At 38.2% G+C, this 25,419-nt stretch overlaps 1 long non-coding RNA gene across 1 annotated transcript in view; it reads right to left on the bottom strand.

Annotated features, from left to right (window-relative positions):
• Positions 1–1,568: 1,568 nt before the first annotated feature.
• LOC308681886 overlaps positions 1,569–25,419 on the bottom strand; it is a 50,477-nt gene continuing 26,626 nt past the window's right edge. The window contains exon 3 of the long non-coding RNA XR_014029081.1: positions 1,569–2,033. This is a non-coding gene — a long non-coding RNA (uncharacterized lncRNA). The remainder of the gene's footprint in view (positions 2,034–25,419) is intronic.

Genomic DNA, 25,419 nt, shown 5'->3' with positions numbered 1-25,419 from the left:
AATTCACAACACTTCAGCTTGTGATTCTTATTAAGTGGGGGTCATGTTTAAAGATTCTTTACTTTTGCAAAGTCTCTGAGAACCTGAAACCCTGTACTTCTGGAGATGCAAAGTATTGCAGTTCTGGTGGAAAATGGTGGCACTGGAGAATAAAGGGTTCCTGATGGTGCACCGATGGTGTGAGGACCCTATTGGAATTGCTCCATTGCATCATTATCATGGACATTTAATATTTTTTGGCTTTTCAGTGCGAATTGAAAAAAATATATTTTGCCTGCTTTTACCTGTAAAAGAAAAGTGCTTAATAATTATTCACAGATGAAACACTGTGGTCATAAAGGGATGGGCATGGTCAGCAACAATACTCAGGTAGACTGTGGAGTTTAAACGATGTTCAACTGGTACTAATGGCCCCAAAGTGGGCCCAAAATATCCCTCACACCATTATGCCACCAGCAGCAGCCTGAACCGATGATACAAGGCAGGATGGATCCATACTTTCATATTGATTATGGCAAATTCTGACCCTACCATCTGAATATCACAGCAGAAATCGAGACTCATCAGACCAGACAACACTTTTCCAATCTTCTACTATCCAATTTTGGTGAGCCCGTGCGAATTGTATGCTCCGTTTCCTTTTCTCAGCTGACAGGATTGTCACACGGTGTGTCTTCTGATGTTGTAGCCCGTCTGCTTCAAGGTTCGATATGTTGTACATTGTTGTACGTGCTCTTCGGTTATAACAAGGGGTTATTTGAGTTACTGTTGCCTTTCTATAGGCTCAAACCAGTCTGGCCATTCTCCTCTGACCCCTGGCATTAACAAGGCATTTTTGCCCACAGAACTGCCACTTACTGGATATTATCTCTTTTTTGGACCATTCTTTGTAGACCCTAAAGATGGTTGTGCGTGAAAATCCCAGTAGATCAGAAGTTTCTGAAATACTAAGACCACCAACCACACCACCATGTTCAAAGTCACTTAAATCACCTTTCTTTCCCATTCAGATGCTCAGTTTGAACTTCATAGATGTATATATACACATTTACTTTTTTGTTATTAAAGCTATTTTATGTTTTGTTTTGTTTTTTTAATAAAATAAATGACGAAAAATATTCCACCATTAAAAAAACAATGTGTAGTGTACAGGTTTACATGTCGTATTTAAATACAATCAATGTCTACTCAAACCCCCTGCTTACTTTTCATGAGAACAGATAGTTCATGTCAACAGTTAGTGTATACTGAGCACTTCATCTCACATTCATCCATCTAAACACACAGGACATTATTATAAGGACGAGTAGCCCCGGTTATGAACCAGATGGCCTCCGTCTGTCCTACACCTCTGGATGGATGACCAGCAGTCAAGATTTTCACTAACACTTCAGACATCTCAGGTCTAATGGCTAATGGTAGTTGTTTGGTCTGAAGTGGATGCATTTAGCCTCAGCGTGCTTTCACACACTCCCACACACTCCCGCTCAATTTCTTATCGAGTTTCCCGCCAGGCACTTCAAACGCTCTGTATATTTTTAGTGGAGAGAAAGAGGAGTCTTTAGGTTCAAAGTTCAGGGTTAGAGCGCTTTATTTATGTTTAGACGACATTCTTGTTCTAACGTGATGAATTTGTCAGGCCACATCGGTGAACTGCTCAAAGGGCCCAAAACAACAATTTCACTTCTAGCACTCTTACATAACCAGATTCATCGTTTTGGTTCTAAAACCCAAAAGGATATTCACCATTTTGGCAGAACCCACAGAATATACAGATCACACCACTGGCTTTTCCCATCAGGGGAAAGCCCAGAGTCTGGGGAATTGGCCCAAAGTATCAAGGTTAGAATGAGTCACCGTGTGAAGGAGGCGAACGGAGGGCCTCCCTGCTTGGCTGTCATGATGGGGAGATGGAAAAGAAGAATCTGAGAGCCGAGCCACAGCCTGTCAGATCCCGTTCAGGAACGGTCGAGATGAGTTCACCCAGAGTGCCATGGCAGGATCATTTGCTTCAGCTTCTCTTTTCTGTTCCTCTACCAGGCAAAATATACAAACAATGACTTTTGCATTCTGCAGTGTCTTTGAACACAAAAAATATGAACTCAAAAAATAATAATAATGTTGCTCGGAGAAAACGAAGGGTTTGCTAATGTGGAGAAACATATCAAAAACAGTATGAGGAATAGACAAACCAAATTGGAAGTGTAAATTTTAATGTTTAAAAGTTTGGCATTATGATTTTTTTAAGTCTCCTATACTCACCAAGGCTGCATTTATTTGATAAAAAAAAATACAGTAAAAATAAAGTAATACTGAGAATTACTAATACAATTTAAAAGAACTGTTTTCTGTTAATATATATTTTAAAGTGTATTATCTATTCCTGTGATGGCAATTTTCAGCAGCCATTACTCCAGTGTCACATGATCCTTCAGAAATCATTTTAATATAGTGATTTGGTGCTGATAATTAGAAAGTTCAAAAGAACAGCATTTATTTGAACTGAAAATCTTTTGTAATTCAATTTAAAATCATTTTAATGCATGATTGCTGAATAAAAGTAATACTTTCTCATATCCTAGCAAGGTGCTGTTCTTTGAATGTTTAAAATGCTTGTTATCTTGTATCTTGTCATCTATATAAATAAAGGTATAACATGAAGCATTTGTGTATACAGTATATAATGGCACAGCTATGGGCAGTGTCCAGAAAGTTCAAATTAAGTGTATCAAATTGAGTTCACTAAAGAATGCCTACATAAAATATCTACGATCGTGGTGCTCAGCTCAGAAACTTTATTAATAACTTGTTTAAACTATGCTGTCATTTAGATCAAGTTTAACACAACATTGCAAGCATTTTGGACTCTCAATTGTGGATTAATCTCAGCCCCAAGAACTAACAAGTATCTGCTATTAGAAAAATAATTTCATGGATGTACAGATGTATACATCAAAGTACAAAAGAAATCTAATATTACGTTTAAAAGAAGAAAAAAAAAGGCCTGATTTGAAGGACAGAACAGGCTTTCCTTGGTAGGAGGTCATATTCTGAGGGCCTAACTTCTCAAGATAAAAAGAACCTCCTAAAGAGAAGACAATAATCACTGACTTAGTAAAAGAAAGTGAGATACAACTTGTGACAGATGGGTAGAAGTTAAGGACGCTCTAGCAGATGCTATGTGTATGCAGCTCCAGCTTTAAGAGTTGGAAAACCCTCACAAGCAACTCAAATAAGTAAAAGCTTTCTGTACGCTGAGGACCATCCAACTGGCAGAAGAAGAAAAGACTGAACTAATATGGAGGAAAAGAGAGCATGTGTATTTGATACAGATGTGATTTGTTAGGTCCTGCTTTTGTCTGCGTGTTAATAGAAGGAAACGGACACGTTCATTAGAGTTCTGACCCTTGGAGGCTACGGCCAGCCTCACCATTTAGTTTTTGCTAGTGACACTTGTTTGAGGTAGTAACTCAAAGGCAAATGGTGTCAGTGTGAATGCACCTTGGTGTGGTCTGCAGCTGGTGACCTCCCAGTCTCCGCATCAGGGAGGCGGAAGAAATCAAACAACACAGCATCAGGCGCAACACAGCTGCTTTTGCAAGCATCTGCTTGTGTATGTCAGAGTGGAAGAGAAAAAGAGTTTTTCCATTACTTTATTACTTTATTCTTCATCATCTGCTCTGTAGTACGGAATGGAACTCAGAATCTCAAAGAGAAAGGAGACCCTAGCAAAAATAAAAACAATAAATTGAAAACTATGAGGTAATATGTGCAAACTGCTCAGAACAATGATGAACGTTATTAAACATGAAGGGGGTGTGAAAGAAAATGTCCTTTGTTCATGAACCATTCAAAAGTTTGGGGTCAAAATGTTATGTTTTCGAAAGAAGTCTCTTTTATCCACCAAGGCTACATTTATGTGAGCGACAGTACAGTAAAAACAGTACTACAATTTAAAATAAGTATTTTAATATATTTTAAAATGTAACTTACTCTTGTGATGCAAAGCTGGATTTTTAGCATCATTACTCTAGTCTTCAGTGTCACATGATCCTTCAGAAATCATTATAATATGCTTATTTGGTGCTCAAATAACAATTATAATTATTAATAATGTTGAAAACATCCATGTTCCTTAATTTTTTTTGTAGAAACCGTGATATATAGTGATAGTTATATATAGTTTATTCAAAAGGTCAAAATTTATTTGAAATATAAATATTTTGTAAAATTTTAAATGTATTTACGGTCACTTCTAATCAATTTAATGAATCCTTGCTGAATAAAAATAAAAAAGTAAATATCTAACTGACCATTTTGAATGGTAGTGTGCAATACATTATTTAAAAATGTCTTCCTCAAAGATAAAAAAAATAGAAATACATTTTTCACAAAACTTGCAGTCTTTTTCTACCACGAATTAACAAATAAACCAGGTAACTGTGAGATTGCACAGCATCTCAAATGTTGTTTTATTTATTCTGAAATGTCTGAGACAAAGTCTGTCATCAAAATGATTTAGTATAATGACCTCCTAGAACTGCATCACATGATCGCGTTCAAAACATCAGGCATCCGAATGCAAGATAACATGACAGCATTTATTTGTATAGAGTCACAAATACCTTTATATTTGTTTATTGAAACAAGCTTCCATACTTTACATATTTACCGCAAGCGAGTTAACATAAAATACTTTGTAAAAAAAAAAAAAAAAAAAAGGTTGTGAGGTATATCGTATGCACTTTTCCCCTTCATGTGGCCTTTTTCTTTTTTCAACTTATAATATTCACTCCTCTTTTTGTTATCTTTTTTGTTATCGTTCATCAAACGAGCTGCGACAACAAAAACTGGTGCACTCTCTCTGAACTGGGTCTCAATCAAAGAGCGGCTGAACCAAACATAAACTACGCCATCGCTGTCAAAGGTCAACTTTCAACCCCACATTACCGTCTCAAAATGGCCGACCTCTGCCTGGCCTTCTTACCTTTAATCACAACCGCAGGGAAAACCATTACACGACTCTCGGCTCCGAAATATCTCTAATACGTCTGTAATTGTGTGAAACCGTTCAAAACAGACCGATGGGTTTGTGAAAGAATGGAATGTGGTGTATTTTCATCATTTGCTCAATTTTACCTCCGACTCTTGCAGTCGTGCATGCCTTAATGCGCAAGAATCTCTTTTTAAGTCTATTTTGGGATAGATTTGAAATGGAGGGCCATATATCAGTGTGAGGTAGCAATGCTTATTTGGCAGTGACTCCCGCTGTCTATGTGTACGGTGTTTAGCCCCCCTGCAGGACCCTACGACTCCCAAACATATTTCAAAGGGATTTACAGACTCGATAACAACCCTCTGTCATGTTACACTGAAAACCAAATACAAAAAGTGACGCAGAGGCTCGCGAATGCTGTTGTTTTAACGATGCATTCCACCGCTGTGTTTTCAGAACAAACATCTTTACAGGTTATCAAGCTATTTAGGTGGGGGAAAAGGAAAACACATTATATGCTTCAGTCGGGTTTGTTCAAATGCCATTTTGTTGAGTTGTATAACCCAGTTCACAAAAAATCTGAGTGCTTCAGGAGGACTTCCCAGAACCTCAGCCCCCACCAAAAGCAAACAGTCCAAATTGATCCCGTTGTTCCTTAAACAAGTGTGATTTATCATTTTAAATGTTTCCATTTTCTGAGCAGGTTGCCCTTTGTGGATGCCTTGTGAGGACATGGCACATCTTTGTTCATCACTTAAAGAAAAGCAAAAGCTCCGGAAATGCAGGAAGGAAACACTGAGTGTGTGAGATGTCCGAGCAGTAAAACTCCTCTGCAGTGGGCCAGAAGGACCATCTGCGTCAGATCAAAGCCAGATCCTGTGTGTTCTTCTCCACTGTTTCCCTAAACCTGGCACACACATACACACACATCAACCACCAGACGGACACGGGCGGTTTTTGAACCCTCGCTGCATGTATGCAGTGGGGATCGGATAACAGAGATTCGTGTTTGTAAGGACACCGGAAAAGAGGATAAGCAAAAGAGGACTGGAGCGGTAAACTATGCCTGCGGTCGGAGGTTTATGACAGAGACTCTGTAAGCAGGTGTGTGCTTCAACCAGTGGATGGATGGTCTGTGTTTCTACCGTTTACAGCACACTTTCACAAGCAAGACGGGTTTGATTAAGATGGGCTACACGCTCCATCGACCAGAGCTTCGTAATGTCCGGCTTTATCAAACAAAGAGCTTCCTCACTATTCTGTATTTGGACATCTCTATCAGTTTGCAGAGCAATCACTAGCCACCTCAGGGACTCTGAGGCAATTCCGTGAATAATTTTTTTGAACAAGTTAATTTACAAGAACTGCCCTAAAATGAATCGGATTTCCTAATGCTACACATACGTCCTGAAAGTATTTTCCCCATTCATTTTCTCATGTCTTAAAGTCATGAACCAAACCAGACAACTCTGAGATGAATCATAACATTGCAAACTATGATTTTAAGCAACAACAAAAAAGTACATGTAAAAACCAAGACAAAGACATACGATGTCAGATGAACAACAATTTGGCATTTGGCAAAAGCATTTGGTCATACACCGGCAATTTGGCAAAAGTTAATCCTACTGTCACGCTACTGAAAAATGTAGTTTAGGGCATAGCTACTTTTAGTCCTTTACTCTCCACCACATATACACAAAAATGTCTAGTTGAAGCAGAAGCAAAAACTAAATAAAGGTTAAGCATATTTTTATACTCACAACGGTGAAGTTTTCGCTTTAATTAACTTTCCACCACACAAGGCTGAGAAAAACTATGGAAACTAAGATCAGCTCTGATAATTTCAGGGTGGTAACCACAGGGGTGAGCAGATAAAGATCTATCCACTGCTTTTCAGAGTACATTTCACAGACTGCCGGGTGGGATTTCTTTTCATTGAGAAGAAGCAAGCATGAATCCATGACTAATCATAAAATTTCTTTAAACTGCAGCAGTAATAATGTGAAAGCTGGTTATGAGGAAACGGCAGACGCCAGAGCGGTTCATGGTACATTTTTATCCAGTTAAGATTAAAGGTATGGTTCATCAACCACCCACTGCAGGAATGATTGTGCAATGTTTTTAGTTAATGGCCCCGCAGAATTTACACACTTTCAGAATACTTTATTCTTTGTGTCTATGACATTATCCCCTCTAGGGGGCAGTAATGTAAAGTCTCATTTTACTTATTTCGCTGGAGGTTTCTCTTGAAATCTTTTATCCTTCATCTTTTAAATAAAGCCCAGACAAGCAAAAGTTATGCTGCAGCTCAATCCTTTCATATCCCATGATGAGAGGAAAGCAAGGAAAAGCAAGAATTAAGTCCCTGGATTCATCATGATACCGTTTCTACATATGGTCATTTGTTCTATCTGCAATTGACCCTTTGCAGGGAGTTTGATTGACAGGCGATCTGACCAATCATAATCCGCCTAGCGCCATTTTTGTCGTTTGAGAATATGAACTTGAGTCTTTCCACGGTTAAAGGAACACTTCGACTTTTTGGGACTTTAGCTTATTCACCGTATCCCCCAGAGTTAGATAAGTCCATACATACCTTTTTCATCTCCATGCGTGCTGTAAGTCTGTTTGACGCACCCACCGCTAGCCTAGCTTAGCACAAAGACTGGATGTAAATGGCTACAGCTAGCATACTAATCCCAATAAGTGACAAAATAACGCCAACATTTTCATATTTACATGTTGTGATTTGTATAGCCACAGTGTGTACAAATAACAAGGTCATATGAGACACAGCCATTTTTTAAACGTTTAAATACTGGGAACTATTTTCTCAGAAGGCGAAGCACTGCTACCTGGGCGGAGTGATTAGCCCAGCACCCGAGAAGCGCCGTGGTGAGGAGCAGAGAGTTCGCTCAGAGTTGGAGTAATAGAGTCAGCAATTACTAGATAGTAAATGCAAAGTTTACAATCATGAGTATTCGCTGTATTGTAAAGAGCTGCGACAATAAACAGGGGAGACCAGGTAATACCATGATGTTTCATAGAATTCTAACCAAAAACGCTGACCTGATGAATCAATGGCTCTGGATATAGATCCAAACACACCTGTAGACATCATCAAGGAAGGACTATCGCGTTTGCTCAGAACATTTCACTGAGGACAACTATTTTGAAAAAATGGAATTTGCCATGAAACTTGTGCTGAAGGATACGGCCATCCCATCGATAGTAAAGACAGGACAAAGTGGATCACCTGTGGCTGCGGTAAGTGTTCCGTTATGTTTTTAGATGACTAGCCTACTGTTACAGTGCCATTAGCTAGATGTAATGTAACCTTAGTGACACTATTACATGAATAGGGTGCTCACTACTATTACTGTACGTTCACATCGCCGCTGACTTGAGCTGCAAAGAAGCTCTGGCCACCCTGTCAAAGACGCTTGTCAAAAAGTACAGGGAAGCTTGTTGACGCTTTGGCCGCTCTGAAGTCTGTCACACCATGAAATGTAAACAGAAAAAAAAACAGCAATATATTGACACTAGAAACCTTTTATAATGACAGCATTTTTATAACCGTTTTGGTCACATTTGGTCGGGAAAAAAAATATTTTGATTATATGTGCGAGGGAGAGAGAGCAAGACGTGTTGTTTGAAAACGGTGAAGGTAAGTGCGCGTGCGCGCGGCCGGGGCTCTCTCTCTTTTGTAACTGGTCCCTATATGAAAATAACGTCATATCATAAATGATAGGAAACCCAGCAACAGCGATTATCAGTTTCTCCTCCATTACAGTTGTTCCCGGGCTCCATGTATCCCCTGTAATGTTAGTATTGTGTTGTCACAAATGCGCTCTATCGCCCCAGTAACAAATAAGCGGCGCTAAAGGTAACTTTCAGGACTGTAGCCTTCAACTTGCTAATGAATTGGAGGAGGGGATGGGCAGTTTTAATTTTTGAGAAACAGTGACCTTGTTTGTGAAATAGTAGGCTACTCCTGTTCTGATTCTCCCCTCGACCTCAGTCTGTTCGGCATCTTGTCTATCAGCTTCCAAAGTTTGTAACTCCTCGTCTGTGTATTCTGGCTCAAAACGATATGGTTCTGGATCTTGGTTTGATACCAAATAAAAATCCTCTGACAATTCCTCAAAATCAGCCATGATCACGAATCACGTACTAGCTAGTTAGTCACGTTGGTTTTGTTGACGGAACGGCGCTTCTCGGGTGCTGCGCTAATCACTCCGCCCAGGTAGCAGTGCTTCGCCTTTTGAGAAAATAGTTCCCAGTATTTAAACGTTTAAAAAATGGCTGTCTCATATGACCTTGTTATTTGTACACACTGTGGCTATACAAATCACAACATGTAAATATGAAAATGTTGGCGTTATTTTGTCACTTATTGGGATTAGTATGCTAGCTGTAGCCATTTACATCCAGTCTTTGTGCTAAGCTAGGCTAGCGGTGGGTGCGTCAAACAGACTTACAGCACGCACGGAGATGAAAAAGGTATGTATGGACTTATCTAACTCTGGGGGATACGGTGAATAAGCTAAAGTCCCAAAAAGTCGAAGTGTTCCTTTAAAACAACATTCCTTCTTATGTTCATTCATGTTTATTTGATGCTATAAATTAACCAGAAGGAAGAGAGTTCACAAGCAGCTTTAACTGAGGCTCTATGGCGATCTGTCAGACACATTAAAGAGCCACAAAACGGTATTTATTGTTTAAATTTCTTTAAAAAATGACCAAATTTGAAAGGTGAGACTTTGTTTCATATCAAAAGTAACCTGCTCTGTCCTGTCTGTCAGCGCATTGTCAGTGTCCTCTCTCCTCCGCAATGTATTTTTCACTGTGTGAGAACATGGAGTGGCGTGTGAGTGGCATAGCTTGTCGGACATAGCAACAGTAACTAAAGGGGGCGGGTATTTGCGAACGGTCAATTGCGACAGAACAATACATAATGGGTAAAGACCACTGTCAGTTCTCTGTCAGCTTCACCTGAGATTCTGAAGTGCAATGAGCTGAAGCCAGTGCTTCTCAAAGTGTGGGATGACCCAGTTCTTACGTCTTGTTCACTTTCTCATTTTCAAATGTGTCACATTGACAATAAACTTTTTTTTATTCATGCATCTGTAACAAGAGCTTCCTCACTCCCCTGGCATCAAGAGGCATGCTAGGGACTGACGCTAGAGGCTGTGATCTTTAGTGTTATTTTTATCGCGCCCACCTCCCATGCCACGTTGGTTTGAATCCCGTTCAGAGCGGTGCGAGTACAATCGGAGGGGTTACATTGGTGCTGTGACTCGGATGGGAGTGAGGTTTAGGGGGGTGTAACGGAGGCCAGCTAGTAAGAGCTGTGTGAGTAAACCTCACTCCCCTGGCCTCAAGAGGCTACAGCCTGTGGCTTTAGTGACCTTGTCAACGCGCCTGCCTCCCATGTCCAGTCGAATCCTGCTTGGAGCAGCATGAGTAGAACCGGAAGGGGTTCCACATTTATTTTTAAATACTTTAAAAAAATAATAATAATAATTTACTCGCATTGTTTGATTTAGGTTTTCTGAGTGAAGAACAATGAAAACTTCACATATATTCCAACCTCATCTCATGAGAAAATTACATGTTTACAAGGTGGCATTTTCAAATGAACTCAAAATATGATTTTTAGAAGGGGGGGGTAGCATGAAGGTAAACCCTAAACTAATGGAACATTTACAGCTTTCACTGTCACTTTAAAATACATTTATTCAGGGAAAAACAAAGCCAAATGGAAAAAAAACAATCACAGCTGGGGTTTTTTTTTTTTTGTTTAATAAAATTATTTAACAATTTCAAATACTAAGAATGTTAAATTGCTTGGTGTTTTTCTTCATTTTACATTGCTTTAGACAAAGACATTGTAATTATGTTTTTCCCATCATTAATTTAACATTTGGCAATACTGATTAAAGGAGAACTCCGGTCAATTTTAACATTGAGCTCATTTTTTTGTACATTTGGAGTGCTGTCAATACAGAGAACAACGAAAAAAATCGGTGTTGCCTACACCGTGTTATCCTCTTTTTAAAATTTGCACCCTGTTGACTTCAATGGGGCAAGTACTAAACCTGCTTTTAGCCTCTTAACATCCTTGATGTGTCATTACAAGTGCACAGAAAATGTGAGTGATTCCTTCAGAGTGAACACGAGTGAATCTGACTGCAGTAGATGTGAAAGATATGTATAAAAATGATGTTATTTAAGCCAGCGCAAATACCTGTGTTTACATCCTGTTTTTCGGTTGAAGTCCAAAGTAGTCGATTGCCGAGTTCACGCGCTTGATCATAGGTAACTAAACCTATGCGCGTGAACTCGGCAATCGACTACTTTGGACTTCCCGAAAAATAGGAGTTCTCCTTTAAGGTGGTGACAAAATCTGAGAATCCACCTCCATCTTGCATAAAACTTAAATTCTGGAACGTTCTGCCCAATAATCTACTTCCAACTGCCCTTTCCAGAAAAAAAGCTACCAAGCTATGTGCTGAACACGCTCTGTGGTTTAAACTCTATTTCTGTATGTCTTCAGTTGACCAACACATCAGCGTAACACCTGTACAACAACTCAGACTGAATAAACAGTCCCAAAATGGTTGTTTTAGACTTTGCGCCATTAAACCATGTACTTAATTCCTCTAAAAGTTTGGCAAGGAGAATGACATGGAACGTGAATGAGCATTTGTCAGAGTTAAATGCACGGGTCCTGCTCCAAAGAAAACAAATGCAAAGCAAGGTGAATCTACTCACAGCAAAATATAGGAGGGGAAATATCCGTGTCTGCATATTTCACCTCAGAAATCCTCTGAGCCTGGGCGTCTACCCAAAAATCTCATGAAGACATGGCGAAAACTAACTCTGAATTCAGATTGGGCACCTACTTGACCATCTGTCCATCAAAAGGGCTTAAATCTGTTACTTAATACAACCATTCAGAGTTATTGAGTAGTCATTCTTGACTAAATATTAAATATGAAGACTAATATCAATTTAAAAATGTTTTTCCGGAATACTGTAACTGAGCTCTTATATGCAAATATATGATATAACCCAACTGAGCCCAATGGCATGGATCTGATCCGGTCTTTCCAAAGGAAAATCCTTTAATGAAATTCTGAGGTAAGCTGTACTGCACTACATCATACTGTCAATTACATAATTTAACCACAGAAACCACCACCAACATCGCATTTGCTTCTTACACAAGCAGTTTAACAAATACAGTTTTCTTTAAAAAAGCAACGCGCCGGTCAGAAGTCAGACATAAAAATAAATGGTGTGGTCACATGTAATCAATTAGATTGCATAAAAGGCAGTGATAGGTGCTTGGGGCCTGTTGAAGGCCGTGGGGTTAAGAGAAGCAAAACCCAACCGGAAAACCCCAAGTCTCGCGGCCTGCCAGCATCAGGACAGGATTATGGAAGGTTTGGTTACTCTTTGGCTCGTCTTTCCTATTTCATCAACTAACCTTGTCAATTCTCTCTCCTACTTGATCTCACACTTTCCGTTGGAATTTCCATTTGCTAATCTGACACATTACTACCGAGATCACCGGGCCTGACCGCCAGTACTTTTCCCCGCCTCATGAAGCCATGGCAGATTTAGTTTGTGCCACACTTTCAATCACTGGAATGCCTAGTAAAAGAGCATACTGTATACGCTAGATGGATAAACATGTACTGCTCAGTTTTAGATGTTTTCTGTGTATTTGTAATGTTTCAGATGCAGTTTTTTGAAGCTGACAGGGAGAGTGCTCCGTGAGGAGGGGGTCGGTCTCAAACAGGAAATGCTAGTGCATGGCAGCTGTATTTGACATGGATGAATCACAGAAGTGTGTAGAGGAAAAGGGTTATTTCTGTTTGTCCAGCCCTTCTTCTTGTTATGAAAGATTTTATTGCTGGTATGATATTTGTATATATAAGTTGACTTCATGTATAACTAACAGAAAACGTTATTTTAAAAAATGTCCTTAAGACAATGCCACAGAGAGTATTTTGCTTTAAATTCAATGGGATTTGATGTCCACATGGCGTTCAAGTTACAATTATTAACATAGGACGTCGGTAATTTCATGTTGTGAGCTTTACATATAGTAGGCTTCCACTAAGAACAAAATCAGCCAAGCAACATGATCTGCAATGATAAAAAACTATATTATTATATTATTAAATAACTATATTATTAAAGCATATTCACTGAAACGACACTATGCTCCAACAGAACAACATAAATCAGCTGGTTTTAGAACAAAACACGCGTTTCTACCTCCACCTAGAGCCTGTTATTTGTTTTGCAAAAATCCACCGCTCTCGGTTCTTCTGGTCCAATCAGCGCAGGTCTGTGTGAGATCTTACTTTCAATCACAGTTCGTGCATACGCCACAGATCCCCCCTCCCCCTCGCGCACGTTACAATATCACATGCACTTGCTGAAGTTCACAGGTGTGTTGGGTTGTACGAAGCGTGATGGCAGAGAGAAAATCTATTAACAAGCTTCCAATTCCTCGATTATTGCTATCTATGGGTAGATTAGCCAGGGCAGCCTACCTCCAAGTACTCCATGGTGTTGATTGATGCTGAAGAGACAGGCGCGTTCACAGAAAATCTGGTGCACACGCACTGACGAACACAAACTCGATGGGAGGGTGCTCATAGGTAGTGGGGGAGGGGCACGAGAGTCGTAAACATTAAACATTTTGGCTAATTCCCCTCAATCTGCCAGACTTGCCGACTGCAGCTTTAATATGAAGCGAAGATCAGGTTATCACAACCATGTACAGATTGATGGAGGGTGTGGACCATTGACAAGATGAGTACACCAAAGTCCAGGTCTACAAGGCTTGTGTGGAGAGCAAGCTCTTCTACGGCAGCGAGTCATGGACCCTGCATACTCAACAAGAAAGTAGACAAAACACCTTTCACTTGCTTTGCCCTTATCCTGGGCATTACCTGGCAAGATTCTCAACTGCACCGTCCTTGAGGGAGCAGGGATCTTTTTCATGTTCACCCTTCTCAAGCAATGGCAGGGTCATGTTGTACGAATGGATGCTGTACGAATGGATGCTGTACGAATGGATCTCTTGTATGGCGAGCCATCACAAGGAACGCGACCAACAGGCAGACCCCACCTGAGGTACAAAGACGTTTGCAAAAGAGATCTCAAAGCCTTTGGAATCAACCCAGATTCTTGGGAAGCTACCGCCTCAGACAGACCTCAGTGGAGACTCTCCAACTTCGATGAGACCTTTAATCACCAGTCTGAGGCAAAGCAACTACGGAGGAAAGCCAGGAGCCAAACTATCCAACCTGCCTCAGAGTTCACCTGTAGGTTCTGCGGTAGAGACCGCCACTTCCAAATTGGACTTTCAAGTCACAACCGACGTTGCACCAGTGACCCTCATCCGACGTGATCCATGGTCTCCCAAAACTGGCGGGTGCCTTAGGTCTGAAGAGCTCCAAAGCAATTTTTTCTGCAATCGCAGTAAGATCAGTAATATTTAGAAAATAGATATAATTTATTTATAATATAAATATTTTTAACTAATGTTAATGCTTCTAACCATATTGTTAAATAGATGTTAAATCACAAAGTCTGTGAAAAAAAAAAATTTTCCTATACAAATAGATATTTCTGTCCACACCATCTACTGAATGTATATCATCTATTATTCATCTATGATGTTTGAGTTTGTCTGTCTTCTATGGGGAATGAAAGAGTCTTGTCTTTTTAAACATGTGAGGTATGCATATAATTTCTGTCGTGGGTGTGCAGTGGTTTGGGTCCGCAGGCTGACAGGCCTCCACGTGTGTCTTGTATGACTGAATGTTTAATTTGGTTCGTATACATCCTTGAAACATCTACTTCAGTGTTTCCCGTCTCAAATATAATCCAGGTGCTGTGCCATACCAGGAGAGCACAACAACCCTGCACTCATTCACCAACATAACCAACTCCCATGCTCCTCGCACACACACGCAGGCAGCTGCAGATGGGTCAGGGGGTGGAGGCTAAAAGATAAAACATTTAGTGTTTATTATGAGAAGAGAGATGGAGAGCGGGAGAAGGAAAAGACGAGAGGGCAAGATAAAAGATGTGAGGATTGACAACAGAGAAAACGCTCACTTTGAGGTATTAGAATGTATAGGGAATGAGTAAAAGGTGAAAAGACATAAATGTACAGTAGGGTAAAAAAAGGTCCCTGCACACTAAGTCTGAAATTCTCGCCCGATATTTTCGCACATTAAAAAATAAATACGAACTCGCATTGTGTCAATCACGTTTACACACTGCCTCCGAAACTTTCGTCCGTCATTAAAAAATTCTGATAGGGTTAAATTTTCTGCGTTTTTCGCATCCGTAGCAAGCATTTTGAAAGATGTTTTGACAATTCAAGACCACCGAATGACGAATACGAAAAAACGCATACGAAAATTTCAGATTCAGTGTGCAAGGACCTTAAGTCCACTAGGGAAAATGCTTTTATTTTGCATTTTTCTAATGAAAAATGTAAAAAAAAAAATATTATTACAGATTTTTCAGCATTTCAATTTGATTAAAAGTTTTATTTAATTGTAAATACTTTAGTTATGAATTATTAAAATATTAATATTAAAAGTTGTTTTTAATATTTAAATGTGTTTGCTTTCACAACAGCATCGAGCTGCATGAAGTTTGTGTAAAACCTGATGATCATGTTATGCAGCATGATCTGAGAATGTGGAGTTCACATGGTCATGGTCACCTTGTTTACAATTTGTCAAAACCAAACTCAATCAAAATCAATTCAAACTCAGAATGTGAAACGTTTCAAATTTTTGTTTATTGTCAGGTTTAAATTAGATTTTTAAGATGTTCAATGTGGCCTCAGATTTTGGAGCCCACTATATATGTGTGTAAGAGACCAATCTGGAAAAGAAAAGAGCAGAAAGAAAGAGGCAAACAATCTGTGAAGTGTCTGTCGAGAGACAGATGGTGTAAAGCAATGTCTTATTTCTGACCTCTGACCTCTAAGCCTCTGCTGTACCCTACTGACGTGAATCTCTTAACTATAACACTCCTGTACTCAATTGAGCCTTTGACCTCAGCAGATCTGTTATCTTTCATCATGCACATGCATCTTTACATATGCTAGCACAATAATAAAAACTATAATTCATCTCACTCCATTACCAAATAGCACAGTGATGACGTACAGGTTAATCTTGATCAACAAGCCACTGAGCAAGTGCTTACAGAGGAAATGACGCTCTGAAGTTGATAGACCTTCTAACAACTAACAGATTTCCTACAGCAGAGCCAGACATTAATTAAACCTGCACTTTGATATTAAATCATGTTACCCAGTTTGCTTTCCTGCTGTTCAGTCCAGATTTACTGTGTTTTGCATCCGCTTAAGTCTTCATCGAAAAAAGAACAAAAAACAATGTTGGCAGACAAGCTTCGACTGTTTGGTTTTACTGGTTTAGCGGCATATTCCAACAGGTAGACCATCACCAAACCAGCATAAACCTAATGGAACAATCGTGAAAATTCATGCTGGTCTAAGATGGTCTCCTTAGTAAAGTTGTAACTGCGTCTAAAGACTTTTTTTCCTTTTCTCCTGCCACCTTGTGCACACCAACACAAATGTAGAGTTTGTCGCCCCTCAGTGGCCAAACATAAGAATTACCAGCTACCAGAAGGTTCATGTACACCTAAACATTTTTTTTTCTTGTAATGTCTTTGAGATCTAGTTATGCTGATTAGAATAATGCAGCAAGTATAAATACAACATTTTCCAGCGAGGTCTGAGGATAAGCAAACTAGATTTCCCAACTAGTATTGCCAGAAAGCTTTTTGGTTGTAGGGCCATGAATGTTTCCCCTCTAACTTACGTAGCTGCTCAGATTGCTTACATCACTGTTTTGGCTGTAGTTTGCACAGTAGGGGATCATGGGATGGTGAGAATGTGGCTACATCATGCCTGCCTAAATCCATCTCTCTTTCTCTTGTTCTCTCCCTCATTCTTCAACACAAACAGTTAGAGTAAGGCACACCACACTCGTTACCTCAAGCCTTGTTGCCAGAGAGGGGAAATAAACAGACGAAATCTGGACTGCTTGGAGTGAAATAAGATGAGCGAGAATCAGATTCAGTGCTGCTACGTCAAGTTCCCCAGCGCTGCTCCGCTTGGATCATCTATTAAACCCACTAAAGCTGGAAAAATAGAGGGATGTTGATGTTGGAGAGCGAGGAAGAGAGCAGAGTGTGCAGGTGTAGCATTATGTCAGAAATACAGAAAAATGAGAGAAGCAGAAGCATGTGATTGAGATGAGATTCTTTTTCCCACAATTACTCATTCACACATTCTCACAGTCAAAAACACACACACACTTCTTTCCACATTTGACTTAAACACACCGGAATCCCTCAATTTTTTACTGTCAAATGTGATCCTTCCACTGTTGGTTTCAAGAAAGAAATGTAACTACCCTCCAAACATTTGGAAATGCACAAGGTTTCAAATTGAGGTTATGGACAATATCAGCATAAATCTTTATAATTTCTTGGCGTAAATGCATTAATGTAACTTAAAATTGTCATTGAAGACAAGCAATAATAATTTTCTTTCTGAGCACATAATAATGGCTATATATATGTTTACATGTCACAGTCAGACAAGCCCCTTTGGAAGCTGTGATGCCCGATTACTGAATTAAACAAGCCACAGTTTATTTTTTGAAGATTACTGGTACAGCACACCTTAACACAGCAGCTATTTTTCTCTGTTCTAAAAATGTTCATTGTGCTTCTATTACGGTATTCACACATCACACCAAGACTCAGTTCTTTTGGTGTGTAAAATTTGATTGCAATGGTCATTAATTTTCTTTAAATAAGAATTCAATCATGAGAAGATTAAAGCCAGGTTCACACTGGCCACAATTTGGCCGTCTGAGACAAATTTTGCAAATCCTAAAAGATTCCTCTGATGCTTGGCTAAAATCTGAAGTCTTTGATTGTTAGTTTGACATGTTCACGGACAGCTGATTAATGACCATTGCAAGCAAATTTTACCTCAGACGAAATTGTAGTCAATAATTTTATCCCTTAAAACTCTTCTTTGATCAACAAAATGAAATATTTAAACATTTTGAAAAAAATAAAAAAATAAATGTCATGCCTTAAAATAGCTTGAATGTAGCCTAACTACACCTTTGCCTCATTTAGTAAACGCTGTTCTATGAATATGCAAATTAGCCCCACCTCCACTCACTCACCAGCTCAGAGATCCACTCGTTGAGGATCACACTGACGTGATTGGTTACAAGGTAGTTTGAGACGTCAGAAACACCAGCGATTTCAAAACGCGCTTTTGAGACTGTCTTTGGTTCACTGCAGTTTTAAGGAAAAATACTCAGCAATGGTGTTGAATTATGAATATGCACATGGTTTGTCTTAAAGCACATTAAAAACACCACATATAAACAACATTAAAAGCTTGATCTTCAACACATGGGGACTTTACGACAGGCAATGACCAAAATTAACGTTAGAGGTTTCTTTGTAGCCACCATTTCAATCCCGCGTGTAAAGTAGTTCACTGGCACTGAACGCGTCAATGATTGATGGACTAGTTTGCTTGTGTGCGTCCGTTTTTAATGCATCTTGACTGTAGTACAGTCTGACATTAATGACAACTGAGATCTTACAGTGTGACATGGCTTACAGCAAGGTTCAGAAGCTTGACAAACAACAATCGTAAAGGACTATTATAAATCCTACAGTGCATGTGCACCCGGCTTAAGAGCAAGAAAACTATCTTACTGCATGATCACTTCTGAAACACAGACTCATGGATGAACATTTTTCCACTTCTTTCCCCCAGACCTCCACGCTTTCAGGAAAAGTGGAGCAGTTCTGCATGGTCACCTGCATGATTGCATCTGCAGATATGATTTAATCTCCGAATCATATTTATTTAATCACATACACACACTGAAGTAGGTTGTTGCTATGGCCTCTGAGTCCCATAGAAGCTGATGAGCTCCTGGCAGGATCTTCTCAGTACAGATGCCAAGGGGCAATCAGCAGAACCAACCATGAAACACTGAGCGGAGATTCCCAAGGCCTCCCACAAACACTCACTGACACATGCGTCACAGGCTCAAGAGCTCATTAACTGGCTAGTATCAGAGTTAACTTGTCAATTTAAACGATTAATTAAATGTGTAATGCAACAGCTTAACATTTAGCAAATTCAATATTATTACAATATTATTATTACTTTGTGTTCTGTGCTTTCGAAACACTGTGTAAAAGCAATTATTCTATTGACAGCCTTGGTTCTGAACTGTAAGAAATAAAAACAACTGCATATATGTGCAGTGGTAAAAAAAAGATTCAATCTTACTAATTTTAGGTGCAATTTTCAAATTAGTAATTGTGCTAACTGCTACATACAAATAAATACATTTTAATTTACTTGAATTAAAAATGTTTAAGGTGGATAGAAAATATATTCAACTATATTCAAAGTAAATTATTACTATACAACATTTTAATTATAAAAAAAGGAACATTCTGCATGTAATGTAATAATTGCACAAAGTAAAAAAAAAAAATAATTCAACTCCAGGCCTTCAAAAAGGTTAATTTTGTAAGGCTGCATTTCGCCAGTACTATAAACTATTGAACAATCAACACTAGGCCTACAGTCTCCAGTGGACATTAAAGACAACAGAGGACTGAGTGCTAACAGGGTCACTGTTGATCCTCATCAGTACTGGGCTCATATCTGTCAAGCATCCCCTCTGGATCTAGAATCAGCTCCCAGTTGTCTATATGATTATGTTTGTCAGGACACAAACTGAAAAATCTAATGCCAGACCAGCACTCTTCACCCTGAGAACTTAAATAGGAGCACAAGAAGGGAGGAGAGGGTTAGAAAACCACCATACACCATCATTAATCACAGCTCAACTCCGGCCAGAGTCACTGACAGTCCATGACCACTTCAGTCAACCAGCCCATTTGTTAACTCTGCTAAAGCTGGTTTTTATTAGCTACATGACAAACCGACTTCTAACTGTTTTATGTATCCAGGTTCTTCATCCTCATGAGAGAGCACTGGGTGGATCGTGGGAATCATGCAGATTTCAAGGTGGTTCTTTAAATGTTATGAATGTTCAGTTCAGTTGATCGAACTGATCACAATTTAGTTCAAAGACGATGAAGGGTGAAAACACTACAAAGGTTTTCCACAAATTCTGATGTAGACCAGCTACATGCTCTGAATATGATCTCAAAGGCAGCCGCTTGTGACTTGGATGGGACTTTGAAATCTTACACACTGTAAAAGAGTAAAGACATTAGTGATCTTGGCTTCCATTGGCCGGTTAATACAATAAGTTGTCAACTCCACTTATTCTGAGAAGGTCAGAGTTTAAATTGAATGTGTCCTTTGACCTTCCCAGAAATGACTCCAATGGTTTTAAACAATTTTGATGCCAAGGATCATCAAAAATGATTACCCTTCCTAAAATATAAAGACAACTTTATATGATATAATTTTATATATATTTCCTATAAACACCCATTTATACTGTGTGAGAAGAAAATAGACAGCGTAAAAAAAAAAAAATTAACAGCCTTTATTATGTTATTGTTTAACTGTATTGAAGCCAAAAGCAAATTATTAAATGATCTTATATTAAAATATTTTGAAATATTGACTATATTTTATATATTGATTGTATTTTCTTTATACTTTATATGAATGGTTTAAGTTTTTTTTTTTTTTCCTATTTAGTTTAAATGTATGTGTATTTCAGTTTTATTTGTACTAATGTAGTAACTTCAAATACAGTACTTTATTTCAGTTAGTTGGCAAGGCAACATTTCTAATGTTTACTTTTTTTTAGTTTTTAATCTAAAATTTAAGATTATCTGCTTTATTTTGATTAACAAACTATAGTCAATAGTTTTAGTAATGAAACTGGTTCCTGTAGATGTATATGACTAAAAATTAGAGCTGAAACAACTAATCGATTTAATCGATTAAAATCGATTGTTAAAATAGTTGTCAACTAATTTAGTCATCGATTAGTTGCTAAATAACTTTTATTTGCCGTAAGCGGCTCATTTCGTGCATATTTTAAATCTGCGGTGACCAAAGTGTGGCAGTAATGATCCACCGGAGTTTTTACTCAGCCAGTACCATAGACATAATATACATAGACGCCCTATTGGCCGCTTTGGAACGTTGCAGCGATACGTCAACGCGTCCGCCATTTTGTGGAGGGCAAGATTGCGCTGTAACAAAGAGTATAGAAGTAACAAGAGGCGAAACTCAATAGAACGTTCCATTGCAACAAACTCACCCATGCGCAGAGCTGCAGCTCCGCCATCTTGGACTGAACGCAACACCGCTGTCATAGGATTGAACTATACCGGTTCAAATTCAAAAGCGGTTAAATTAACTAAAAAGTAGTTTCTAGTTTTTAATATCTCTAGAGCAGACATCCCATGTCTCCCGGAAGATCCGGGAGTCTCCCGCATATTTATAGCGGCTCCCTGATGCCCGCAAATTAGCTAAAATCACCCGGAATCTAGAGCGAGCGAGCAAGAGCGCGCAGCTCCAAACCGTGTAACGTTAGAGCACACGGCAGAAAGGGTGAGGGAGCGAGATCAACATATCAACCTAAAATGTGGAACACAACTTGTTCAGATTTTTTGCTTTCATTTTCTTGCAGTTCTAGAGTAAAATATATTTTGTAATATATATATATATATATATATATATATATATATATATATATTATATAAAATATAAATAATTATATTTTAAAATTTGTACATTTTAATAAACTCAAACTTATATAACTTTTTTCTGTTTCACTTTCATAATTTATTTCACTTCAACAATAATCTGACAAATTAAAACAAGACCAACCATAGTATTAACGTTACAATCATACTAACGTTACAACCATTTAAGTTTGGATAGTGATTTTCATGTTTAAGCGAAAAAAAGGTGACAGTTAAAGGGTTAATTTAGTGATAACAATGAATTAATAAAGCGGTCATTTGCCAGGTTAGGTGTTCATATATCTCTGAAAGTATGCGATTTAAAAAGCCCATTTCGAGTCTTGACAATTTCGACCAAATACATAACGTTAGCAAACTGTTACTGCGGTTATGGGATAGCTTACATTAACGTTACAGCACCTGTTATCGTTGACGTTAGCTCACTTTAAAGTTAATAAAACCTTTTCTACTTTACCTCTCTGGATCATTGGGGAATCTATGAAATGCTAGTTGATTGGTTGTACACTGGTAGTTGTTGCAGTTGATGGCAGAACACTGTTTTCTTTGTTTGCAATTATTTTCAGACATAATGTTAATGCTGTACAGTAGTTGTGCTACCAGTAAAGCCGTTGGTTCAGTCCAAAATGGCGGCCTCGCTACCGAAGCGCCACCTAGTGGCTGTTGTCAAAACTGCAACGGAGTTTCGCCTCTTGTTACTTCTATACTCTTTGGCTGTAATCAAATGCAAGTAAACAGGTGAGCTGCGGTTTTTCTGTATAAAAACAAAAAAAATTACATTTATCAACCGATTTCAGTGGTTTGTATGTGGTGTACAAAAAAGTTCAATCTGTAGTTATTTAAAACCTCGATAGTTAGATTTATAACATATGTTTTTTTAATAAGGAATGGCCAAAGCTCAGGCTTATCATGTATTTGGCTTTTCATTCTTGGATAAGAATTGTGAACACCCCCATACTGAGATATAATTTAATTTTCACATTAAATTAAATAAAGTTTTCTTATTGTGGGAAAAGCATATTCTGTCATTGACCCGATTTTAGCAATAACAAAGATAACTGATGGATCCTTTATGGTAATACATGAAATGGTACAACTACAGTGCAATGCAAATAGTAAATATAAGATAAAGTGAGAGGTAGGCTAATAGTAAATAGTTTAGTCAATAAAATAAACAAACAGTATACAGCAAATAAAATAGTAATGAAAAGTGTAATTATATAATATCATAAGTACTAATATAATAATAATAATATATTAATAATAGCATGTAGTTTATGTATAATACTATAATAATAGCAATAGAATATGAAATATAAATTACAGAATATAGACAGTAAAAAATAAGTTAAATAGTTACTATGAATAGTAAAATAATTTAACAGCATAACTATAATAGATTGATAATCGCAAGTGGTATATTATTATAATAACAATAATAAATAATGTAAATTTATTCATTTTAAAATATTATTACATAGGCTATAAAAAATAAAATGACGCAACCCTGTCTCTTTTTGTTAAATTTCAGTTTTTAAAAGGTATAAGAAGCTATATAAGTCAAGAAATAAAGTAAACGATTCAGTCAAACATACAGCAGGCTACACCGTTAAAGTTAAATAGCCTAAATATATAAAGTTATGAAACTTCACTTTGCCCTCAGCCAAAACAATCTGCCAAGGAACAAATTATAGATAAATGAAACCAAAGATCGCCCGTTAGATAAACACAAGACGAATTATTCTCACTACTAGGCTGACAGCGGCGAACGTCAGAACCGGTCAGAACTCAGAAGCACAAGCCGAGGCAAGGCTGTTCTCGGCGGGGTTCATGAGCGCTGACCGCCCGCGGTGATCGCCGGATCTCACAACTCCGAAACCGTCAGATAACATTTTTAAAAAGGCGCTATCTTTATAAATAAACCACAGATTTGAGCTTTAAACAACTACATTGTCGACTGAAAAACTCTTAAAACTACATTTCGTGACACAACAACAGTAGTATTTTTAAATTTTGCAGCCTTTCTCTCCTCTGAAAATAAAAATAGTAGGCTAAATGAAATGCAACCAGAAACAAATTTTCAGTTTTGCTTGTGAAAGGTAATTCCCGGAGACTTGTTTTCAATTGTGTGGCGATTTAAAAAGCCCCAAGCAGCACAAGAAATAGGCATTTTTCTCAATTCTCGTTATGAGAGGTATGGGAAAGTTGCCCTCCGCAGTATGGCGGCGCCGTTGACGTACGATCCAGCGGCCAATAGGGCGTCTATGTATTTATTATGTCTATGGCCAGTACAGCAGGAGAAGTAGCGAATAGCCAATAGCTGGCCTTGTTTTATGTTACGTGCTTCCCGCACAGCGTCTCTGCAGCATTCAGCGAGATGGCAGCTCGAGAAAGAAAAAGAAAAAAGCGGAAGATGAAACTAATCGAACGAAGCAGCATTCGGCAGTTTAGGATATCGCACAAGAATTGTCAACAAAGAAAACATTTCATCACTGGAGAGGTTTTTTTTTTTCCGACACCATCGTATCAATTGATTTTGATTAATATGCGCGAGGGAGAGAGAGAGAGCAAGACAGCGCTCGGGTGAGTGCGCGCGCGCGCGGCCGGGGCTCTCTGTTAAACTGACAGGACTTGTCACAAGCAAATGATACACTTTAACTCTATGCTGGTTAAACTCTGCAATTCATTATTTTTACTCAGAACTAATGTTTTGGTAGGAACGAAAGTTTACCATAAATTTACCAAAAAAAGCTACTTTCTGATTGATTTCACAGCATAAGCTATAAAGCTGTTTCCCAGGTATAAGCTGTGTGTTTACAGGAAAAAATAAAATAAAATGCAATTTACTGCAACTGTATTCTTTATTCTTATTCTTCGTGAAAATATGTTCTGCAAGATTCCTTAATAAGCTTTGTTCGGGATGTTAAACTACTTTACTTTAGGAGCCCTAAGGACTGCCATGGTGAAAACATTTGAAATCTCCTTTGTGAAATTTGCTAGAGTACCTATGGGTCAGTGTTTTGATTGCAGAAGAGTTCGACAAAGGATTACTAACACATAATAAAACACAACTCCAAGTATGTTTTTGATGAGGATATGACAATGCAAAATGGTTAAAATCTCTAAAAAGTCTATGTTGAATGATAAAGACCCTTTGTTAATAATTTACTTGGGGAAAAAAATGGCTAAAACTAAAATATAAGTACATAAACCGATTAATCGATTAATCGTTAAAATAATCGTCCGATTAATCGATTATCAAAATAATCGTTAGTTGCAGTAAAAATAAATCATTTCAATTCTAATTTTCTTGTATAATAGGTTTCACAATAAATATCGTTTCACTGCAATTTTCCAGTAAACTTTGACAGCTTTCTCTCAAATTTTCCCCAGACTTGTACTGTACACGTTTCATCTGTTTAATTAAGCCCACAAAAAGTCTTTTGTCACATGATCATACAAAGAAAATATTAAAATGTTCCCTCCAAATGTCACTCTGTGACATCACGTTCCATCTTAATTATCCAGTGTTAATAAAAATAAAAGTCATTCTCAGCCTCATTATTCCCAAGTCAACTTGTAGAACA

Source organism: Scardinius erythrophthalmus, assembly GCF_964197995.2.
Source record: "Scardinius erythrophthalmus genome assembly, chromosome: 21".
Taxonomy (NCBI): domain Eukaryota; kingdom Metazoa; phylum Chordata; class Actinopteri; order Cypriniformes; family Leuciscidae; genus Scardinius; species Scardinius erythrophthalmus.
This window is presented reverse-complemented; position numbering and strand designations above follow the sequence as displayed.